The following is a 10,816-nucleotide window of genomic DNA, read 5'->3' as shown; positions in this document are numbered from 1 at the left end:
CTTCGTTCCATGATAGTAATGCCTAAGTACAAGGCGCTCCTTCTCTGATTTATCCTAGTCCCTAATATTCTATTTTATTTCTGCTATATTTCACTTGGCTTCTGTTGTATTCATTTATATGACCTGATAGACACTATAAGGATTTTGCTTAGGGCTCCTGCATTAATGAGATGAGCAATTTACTTAAATAAGTCCTCATTATTCACTAGTCTTTTCTTCCTATTAGGAAAATAATAGCAGTTTTTTGGTTGCTGTTCTTGCATTTGTTTCTTTCTAACATGTAAGAACTAACTTATATTTTATAGATCAAGCTAAAATAATCTGATAGTTTATGATATTTACATCCATGCATTGACACTCTCCTTGTATTGTTATATTTAAGACACTTCAACCCTTCAATTCCCAGTCATGAATCTGGAAATAAATTCTTACAATAGCTGTCAGAAACCTCTTGCTTAACTAAATGTTACTTAATATTGTAATAAGCTTGATTATCTTTTCATCAACCAAAAGCAGAATAGAAATACTGTTAAACCCAAGTACAGCTGTAAAAGGAAAAGTGACAAAACATATTTTAATGCTTGAACAACTCTGTAAGGAAAAAAGAAGCTAAAACTTTAGAATAACTACTTGGTAAAATTAAGTATTTTCTTAGATGTTCAACTATATTCATATCTCCAATATGATAAGGTGAGGCTCTACCTGTCTGGCAGCTCTGGTGGTATGCTGGAGCAAGTGGCTACTGACTTGTGACAGTCAGTGCTGAGCTTTGTTTCCCAACACTGCATTCACTGATGTCCTGTTGTTTAGATGTTCCTGTAGTTTATTCCTAGAAAATTGGTTGTTTAACGCTTACCAATACATCCTTATATCACTTCCACCACAGTACACCAGACTTCTCCCCTGGCTGTGTAACCTTAACATGGATGGTGGTCTATCTTTTCGCCCTGCCATGCTCACTTTCCAGATCCTACACTGAAATCCAAATGATATATGAGCACCCTTTTAATGTATCAGCTTTTCTATGAAATCTTCTCCAATTTCAGACAGAAATAATTCTTGGTAATTTATAATTAAAATTCTTCCTATTGTTTTTGACTTATCTTTTTATTATTTACCTCTTGTATACAATGATTTACTCCTACGAGGGTAAGAAAACAATATTTTACTTTGGATTATGTATCTTTGTGTGAATCTTGCCATCAGAGACCTCTGAGGTTACCCACTGTGGATGGGATTAAAGATACTTCTTGCCTAAATTGAGGCGACTTCATGGCAGATGAGTTAAATAATAAAGGCAGAGAATTAAAACACAAGTGTTAAGATGGAAATGTAAAGGGCCAGGCTCTCCAATCTGGCAGAGGAGGACAGCACTCTTTATTAACGACTGAGGGTGAATTTTTTTTTTTCCTGTTTCCATAAGGGCAATCTGGCATGATCTGAGCAAATATATGAAAAAGTCTGATTCTTGACAGATATTTTAGGGAATTAATTAGATCAGTTGTTTTGAGGAATACTGCTTACCATTGTTCCTTGCTCTTGCATTGGACTTTCTCAAAATACAGAAATCTAACATTTAGATATATTCTATTCAAATTGTTTGTGACAGGTCACAGTTATTTAATATAGACTAATAGGCACCATGTCTTACAATCCATTTTATTTAAGTTCTCCCATATCAGTAACTAAAGACTAAATTTGTATCCAAATCATTTTCTTCCCCAAAAGTTAAATGTGATTCTGGCAAAAACATAGCTCTTATATTATTTGGTGCTTTTATTATTGTATAATTATGCTCAAGGAGCTTCATTTTTATAAGCTCAGATGTGAGGAAAATTCCAAAGCAAAGACTGCCTCGGTTTGAGGACATTTCTGTGTCATCACTAAGTTGTTTTTTCTTCCAGTGTTCTTTGATTCTCCCTCCAAAAGAAAGAAAGTCCATTCAGTAGCATCAAAGTGGATGTTGTCCATAGTGATCTGGATGGGAATCAGTAGCAGGGGGCTTCCCTCAATGTCTATGGTTCAGTGGGGGATGTCACTCTTCAGAGACAGAGTGAGCAATAGGGAAGCAGGGGAAGTTTCTGAATGACCTCACAGCAGGAGACAACGAGCGGTCACTGCTGTAATAATGGTTTACATTGGCAGGACTCCACTTCTGGGGTGGTCCATAGTGACATTGTCAAGAATCTCTTTCATTAGTACTGTGAATACTACAGGGACACATTGGTTGAAAGGTGAAAAGTTGGAAATGCTGCTGTTTTTCATGGCTGGGGATCAGGAGAGTCCATTTAGGAGCTTATAAGAAGCTGTTTTTGAAAGAAAATACAGAACGCCACCACAATTTTTCATGAGCTCTCAACTGCAGTGTGGTACAGACTCTGTTGATTAGCAAACTGCTCTCTCTGTCCTGTTGGAAATGTGACTTCCTTTGAGTAGCATAGTCTGTTTTTTTCTTTTTCTCTTTCTTTTTTTCTCTTTTTGTCCAGGGAGTCTCAATTTATCGAGGTTGAGAGGATAGTGGTTTAGGCTACAGGTACCAGCAATTGTCTAAACTGGAGAACAAGTAGTATAAAATATCTGACATGCATGTTATCTTATTTATTGATTAAGAATTTGTGCTTTTGCTATTTATAGAACTAAGGATGGGTAACAACCAGTGAAAACCTGCAGGCCTTCACAGACCCAGGCAGGCACACATGCATCTTCCTTTTGAATTCCTTAGTAATATTAACAGCATTGGTGATCTAGATTCAATAACTGCTTTGATGCAAGTGTGCACTTTATTAGTTTATCTATCTATCTAAGGAAAATATAGAAAGAATTGATAAATGGAAGAGTCATGATCTAAAGCAATTTAAAATTAATAGAGTATGTCTCATTTTTAGAAGTAATTTACATTTAATGTAATCTCCTTTCTAGGAAATCTTGAAAAAGTGAGATCTAAAATTGTCTGCTTCATATATCCATACGTATTTCTTTCCCAATATGACTGACATTTTTGTAGTATAAAACTTAGTAGTATGAAACCTAAAAATTTATATATAGGGGTATCACAAAAAATAACGTATTTTGCTGTTATATTTGACATTAATGGATGTATGGTTTATTACTTGAAGTTCTTTTGTTCTTGAAATTCATCTGAAGTTAGATTTTAATTTATAAATCCATTTACCATGTTTATATGAATAATTTCATCTTTATTAAAATTATGTTTTTGAAATTAAAAATAATCTGTGATTATGCTAGATAATTTTTAAAATAGAGAATAAGAGAAAGAAACCCAGGGACATTTTTCACAATTTTTTTTTTATATATTCAGGCTTATCTATATATGTTTTAATTTTTCTGTCCATAAATGTGAATTTTCACAAATACAAAATAGATGCTTATTGAAAGCAGTTCAGACACTACAGAAACTTATGCTAAAAAATAGATAGTCCTCAACATTTTAGTCTTAGCAATAAAAATGTCAATGATTTGTTGTATCATTTTGCTAATTTTCTGTGTTTAAAAAAATATAAATTTAGATACCAAATTATACCTAAGTAGTTTTAAGAAGTGAATCTACTCTATAGGTATCCTTTTGAAACCTTTTATCTTTCAAAGATAAACAAAATATATAGACTTCAAGGTAATTATATTCTCTATTTTTAATTTATGGAATCATTGTTAATTATACTTATGAATATATTTATCATTATAATTAGAATAATTTCTTATAATTACATAGTAGTTTTATAATGTTTTCCTTCTTTTGTTTTTTTAGTACTGAGAATTGAACCCAGGAATGATCTATCATTGAACTACATCTACAGCCCTTATTATTATTATTATTTTTTTTTTAATTTGAGATAGGGTATCACCAGACTGGTCTCAAACTTGAAATCCTGCTGCCTCAGTCTCCTGTGTAGTTGAGATAACAGGTGTTCACTACCACACCTGGCTTAATATTTTATTTTGACTTAATAATAGGCCTTTGTGTTGGGTGCAGTGGAGCATGCCTATAATCCCAGTGGTTCAGGAGGCTGAGGCAGTTCAAAGCCAGCCTCGGCAAAAATGAGGTATTAAGCAACTCAGTGAGACCCTGTCTCTAAATAAAATACAAAATAGGTCTGGGGATGTGGCTCAGTGGTCGAATACCCCTGAGTTCATCCTTGGCACACCCCCAAAATAATAATAATAATAATCTCTTGCACTATTTATAAATAACATTTTAATAATAGATGAATAACTACTTTTGTTTTTGTTCCTCTTCATTTTTTTCTTCTTCCTGGGAAGAACAAACTGAGAGCTTACTGCATATTTTTGGAAATAAAGATTAATGGTAGACTGAATACAGAAAATCCAATCCAGCTTAGAGATACTGCATAAGTGCATACTACATTGCAATCCCCTGAAAGACAGGAGCCATGGTTGATTAATCCTTATATGTCATTACATGTTTGTTAATTGGTTTAAAAAACTGAGTAAAGAGTCAATGTGTGAACCATAAGAGTGAATGAAGGCTATTAGCTAAGGCCACACCTAGGTATGGGGCTGCTCTGAGGTTTTTCTTCTTATCTAAAACCTTCTGAAGGATCTGACTAGATCATCTGTTTGTTATGTTAAAAATTAAGACAGTCACCCTGATACACAGTACACTTCTACCCCTTTCTTCTGCTGTGTCTGAATATCCGAGTCTGCTGTGATGAAGTCCATGAGTTAGTCTAGTCAGAATTACAAAGAAGAAATCGGAGTTTACTTGGTACTCCCCAGAATTCATCTTGCTGTCCTTTCCATATTTTAAATATAGGTGTCCAATTTCCTCCAAAAGCTTGCCTCCTATGTGTTGGAGAGGCTAAATTTGGAAATTTCAGTTTCATAAAGCTGAAAATGAATGAGATGGCTCATGTTTCACCTCTCTAACCATTTTCTATTATCATATAAAAAGCTTGTTTGAATTTTGCCAAAGGAATGGTTCTATATGAAGATCCAGGTATCCACGATGAGGATATATTGGGGTTCAGAGATTCAACTGAGGTAAATTTTTGATGTTTCTCCTGGGTGTGGTGGGGAGCTCACCCCTGCACCATGCTATTTCAGTATACATTCCATCCTCTTTGGACTTCCCAAATCTCCTTTCTGCTACTGGGCTCTGTCTCTCAAGGGTGGCATAACAGACTCACAGTTTTTGTTTTCAGTTCTGTGAGGTTTCACAGAACGTTGCTTCTCCAATTATTGTAATTAACCTAAGTGGGAATCTTTGACATGAGTATAAGACAGGCCAAAAGTGAAGTTATTAATGGGACTTACTAGAATTTCACCATGACGTAAAACTTGCTATGCTGAAGAAAGTCACTGATATATAGATATGTGAGATTTTTTTTTTTTTTAATCATAGAACCTTAAGACAGGGATTCATCTTAGATATTATCTTGTATTTTTCTTCATTTTATAGATGATCACCAACATAAATAAATGAAAATTAGGTACAGTGGACTATATTGGGTCCTGAGGATAAGAAAAGAAATAGTGAATGATTCTTCTGGCCATACTTAAATATGTTATAGTAAAGGAGTTCCAATTTTTATGAAAGAACTGGTAAAAATTACCAGGTCTCATTTATAAATGTCAGATGAATTGATGATTTTTTTCTTTTCTCTTTTTTCTCTGTAACATAACATTAATGCTGAGGAACACATAAATAGAAGAAAATCATTACTAACACTGGAGAATTTGTTGTGCATTTTAAAGCCAAAAATGTGTTTCTTAGCTTTATTGTCAGTGTGATAAAATATATGTAATATCTCAATAAAAGCATATTATTAGGAGTCACAGGTTGTTGTGGTTTAGCATGATCAAGGTATTTATATTAATATAGTTTTATGTATCATTAATTCTCTAAGCACATGGGTGATAGGATGATATTTTGCCATGCTAGTACATTTCTCCTATAAAATACATAAATTTAGAGAGATTTTATGCATCATTCAGAAAAAGGAGATACCTAGCTAAAGATAACTCTTCTGGGCCCTCCTGAGTTTGGGCTTCCTATTTTGCTCAATGTGTGTCAAGGACAATCTGTTATCTCTAGTGATTTCGAGGTAATTAATGTGTTTCCCATAATAATGTTGAAGTACTGGAGTAAACCTTTCTTCTTTAGAAATGGTGTATGATAAAAATAAAATGGTGTATGATACAAATATGTATTGCATCCACATACTGTTGGTAGCGTATTGTGTATTATATGTATATTTTGCAAATTGGATTTGGGTTTTTAACATTTCAGAAAAAACTGCTTGATATTTGTAAATGCAAATGATCATAAAATTAGGACCTTCTGAAAACTAAAAGACAACCTAGTTTTACCAATGAAGTAAAATAAAGGGGAAAAAAAAACAGAACATAAAAGAATAGAGGTTTGGGGATGTAAATCAGCAGTAGAGTGTTTGCCTGGTGTGCATGAGACCCTAAGTTTGATCTCTAGCATGAGAAAAAGAATTGATTGAGTTGTCATCTCCAGTTTGTATGGTAACACTCCATGGGTCTCTGGGCCCCAACCAAGGTAAACTGAAATAAGGATTATCTGACTACCGAAAAGGCTAATTTACAGAATTCACATGAGGAGTTTCTGAACATAGCCCAGATAACAAAAATATTATCCACGTTGTTTACAGTGGAGTTAGTCAGTTTATTAGTTAGAGTGCTTCATTATGTATAAAAGATGCCAATGATAGTCTCCTAGTCAAAATAAACAGGCATAAAGTGTTCCACATATACAATTTGTGGAGAATAGTTACTTTGCTATTTATTTAATAATTGACCATAAATGGAGTCAAAGTGCAAAGGGAAAAACTAAAAAAGCAGCCCACTAAGGGCTTTTTGAAAGATTGATAAATAATGTGGAATCTCAATTAGGCTGTAGAAGGAATGCAGATATTAAAAATTTGGTCAAGAATCTAATTAGCTGGAGGTAATTAAACAGTCTCACACGGGGTCATTAATCTTTTCCACAGACCTTTGATGTTTTGCACACTGTCTCCTAGTCATTAATAAAATTCATAACACTCCACTTTGTGCTGTTTTATCATCATGTTTTTTCTCTGTAAGAGCATAGAGCAAGTGTCATTGTATCACAAGGGCCTTACTTTAGTTAATTTCTTTTCCTCCCCCCATGCTTGTTAGGATTAACCATTTAATGACCCCCACAAAAAGCAAAAGGCACATTTAAAATTCTCCTTAACTTGAGTAAATAATACTTCTCCACTTTGTCATCATTTTTTTAAAATAAGGTCTCTTGTTCCCATGCAAATGTCTCCACAACTAGTAAATAACAGTAGAAGTACATTTAGTTATCTGAAGATTTACAGAGTCACATATTAAAGTTGCAATTTTTCAAAGAAAAGAATAATTATTTAATTAAGAAAAAGAAACCAAATTGAAATCATTGAACACACACTGTACATCGAACACAAAGAAGCAGAATGCCATTTCAATAGTGCATTATTCTGATAAGTTTCAAAATAATGTCCTATACAGAACTGGCTAGTTTATAAAAGGCAAGGGAAATACAAAGACTGCATTTAGAAAATGTGATTTGTATGATTGGGAAAAATATTTTATTCATTTTTATAAATGTAATGTGTATGTATTATTTTGTTTTTCTTTTAATGAAATACACTTCTAAAAAAACTGAAACCTGTTGTTTCACAGAATTGATTGTATTTATAATAGAGCCTGTTACTCCAGAAGCCATTCTACCTGTCCCCTGGTAGACTATATTGAATTAGCAGAGAAGCTAAAAGAGATGGAGTCGTTCTATATGTTTGACTGCTGGGATAATATGGTCTCAATGACTGTATAAGACAACATACAGGAAATGGGTTATTCATTTAAAAATACCTGAAGACTTAAAAAACAATAAAAAAGCATATAAAAATGATGTCCGAAGTATAATGAGCACACAAAATGTTATTTTATATGGATTAGTTATTTTGGATAAGAAGATTGTTAAAAGCAAGCAAGCAGGCAAGTGAACAAGCAAACAAACAAAGAAAAAAAAATCCACCAAACAAAAAAAGAATTCAGATTCATATGCCTATTTAATTAAATGCATCTTCTGAAAAACACCTGCTTTTTTAATTTTAGGGATCTTTTGAGATTACCAAGTTAATTTCTGATACTGTGCTTTGTGGGGGTGAAATTACAGTGTATTATCTTTTTCAGAATTGATTCTTACCTTCCAAGTAATAAGTATTACTCTTTGAAGACAAATTATAACTTTTTTTCAAATTACAATTCTTTTCCTAAAAGAATAGGAAATATTTGCATGAAATTAAATTAGGTTTCTTAAGATATCATTAAGTCATATTTTTATATCTATTGACACATTTATTTGTTTAAACACAGGGAAAATAAATTTAGAAAAGAAGAATATAATGACTATTGTAAAAAGCAAGATCATATTAAAAAAACTTGTCTTGACTTCACCAACTGTACATTATATAAGTTTGAGATACGGTTGATTAGGCATAATATAAAGAGAGAAAACAACTTCATGTACAAAAAGGAGTCATTTAGAAGATCCATGTGAAATCCCCAATCAAAAATAGAAACACCCACTCACATTGATTAAAATTTAATAGTGATTTGACTAATCAGTATGTTTATTCTAAGCAATTACATAGTAAGGCTAATTGTTAAATTTGTACAGCTTTGTTATTCTCGATCCTCTAGAGACATAAATTTAAAACAGGTTGAATTTAATGACTAAGGGAATGTAAATAACATAGTAAAGTGTTTTAAAATATTAAAGGACTTAATACCATGCTGGGGTAACAGAAAAAGGCTTAGATCACACAGTAAGAATCAGACCCCCTTGACGAGTCTGCACTTTTTGTTTGGGTTGCAATTAAGGGCCTTAGGTGAGGTCCCAAACTGGAGATCTATATTTAAAGGTACAAAGTAATTTTAAACAACACAAAAAGTATACATGGAATTTACTGACACCGTATTTCAGTAAAATTTTAAATGGTGGAGTTTGCATTTTATGTTTATATGCCCTGTGTCCATGTGTTTGTGTGAGTTTTTGGTGTGTCATTTTTTATTGAATATTTTTTTTTATACAGGAGATACTATCTTAGAGAAAAAAATGAACAATGAACCACATATTAATGTAATTTATCATTTTGTGGCATATAAAAACACATCTTAAAAAGCAGTTAAAAACAGTGATTCAACTGTACATTTTTTTGAAAGCTAGGTATTTAAAAATGGTGTCAAAGTTGCATTTTCATAAGAAAATAGTTAAAGTACATAAGTATTAATGTATTAAAAGTATGTCACTTTAATATACAGGGTGTTTATACGCAATGTTCGTGTCTGCCAACTAGATATTCATGTGTGCTTTAAATAGTCTGCTCAAAATTCTAGAAATATATGATTTCTTAGAAGAATATATGTGTCCTTTGTTAAATTTATCTGCCTCTCTTTTGGGATTTTAATCTATTTTTTTCTATTTAGATAGATTAAAAAATATTTAATCTATTTTTTCTTTTTCCGAAGAAGACCCAGGACAAAAAAGAAGCAGAGTACAACTGCATGAATATTGGAGGTTCAATAGCACCTCCTTATTTCCTGGTTAACTGTAAGGTCATTCCCCAAACAGCAGGGCAAAGGGGAAATATACAATTCTGGAATCATTATATCATTTCCTGTCCTGTTTCCTGTCAACTGTTCCTGCCAGAAATGGCTAATCATGACCTATTTTCACCAAGCAATAGAAGAAACTGAAGTCAGAATTGTACTGTAGAGTTAATCTCTTTCTTAAATGTAGTTATAAAATCTGGACTAAAGAGGGCAGGAGATACTCTATTAAAAAACAACAGAGACCAAGAAGAACTCTCCAGGAGAAAATCATTACTCACATTTGAGTATATGATAAAGTGCTTTATTTTCAATAAAATCTGTATAAATGCTTTAGTTACTTTGACACTATGACTAACTGAAGTTTCAGTGATATTTGTAGGTGTGAGCTTCCCTTACACTGGCTGTTCAGCCTACTTCATTGCATTTGTATTGGATGAGAATGTTTTTTAAACATTCTTTAAAATTTTTAGCAGTTTCCTTCTAGATAAATCAGAAGCAAGGAGCTTAAGAGTGCCCTGTGACAAGAAAACATGTCATTCACTTAATGTAAAAGATGGTCTTTCTATTCATCACTCCACCCTCAAAACTACTTTTTAAAACTCTTGACAGCATATGTCACAAATGGATCTCTTGCCAAATTAATGTGAATTTTCATGTACGTACTAACTGATTAGACTTCTAATCTCTTCAATGAGAGGCCATGCCCTTCATTTCCTTTTAAATTTTTTTTTATAAATTTATATAGCAAAATTGAGACTCTGAAATCAAACTGCATGTTGAAAAGTCAATGAATGATAATGATCACCATGTGTATGTAGTAGGTATTCAGGAGAAATTGATGAACAAAAATAAGACACTGTAACTTCTTCCTTCTTTGTTTCTCAGTGAAACACATTATTTTTCGGTCTATAGAAAGCAAATCAGATCTATCTCCCAAAACATATGTAGGTAATTAAGTAAATAGAAGAAGAAACTGTTTTAAAAACAATCTCATCTTATTTCTTACATGGGTATTGTCAAGTTTATTATTTTTTCTGGATTACTACATTTAATTGTTTTTCTAACATAGCCTTAGAAAAATTTTAAGGGTTATTGGGACATTTTAATTGTTCTGACAAAAAGTATTTTTCTAGTTTAATTTACTTTAACATGAAATTTAACTTCAATGAAGGATGTGTATGAAATAAAA

Source organism: Sciurus vulgaris, assembly GCF_902686455.1.
Source record: "Sciurus vulgaris genome assembly, chromosome: 3".
NCBI lineage: Eukaryota > Metazoa > Chordata > Mammalia > Rodentia > Sciuridae > Sciurus > Sciurus vulgaris.
The sequence above is the reverse complement of the archived record's forward strand: the minus strand, read 5'-3'. Positions refer to the sequence as shown.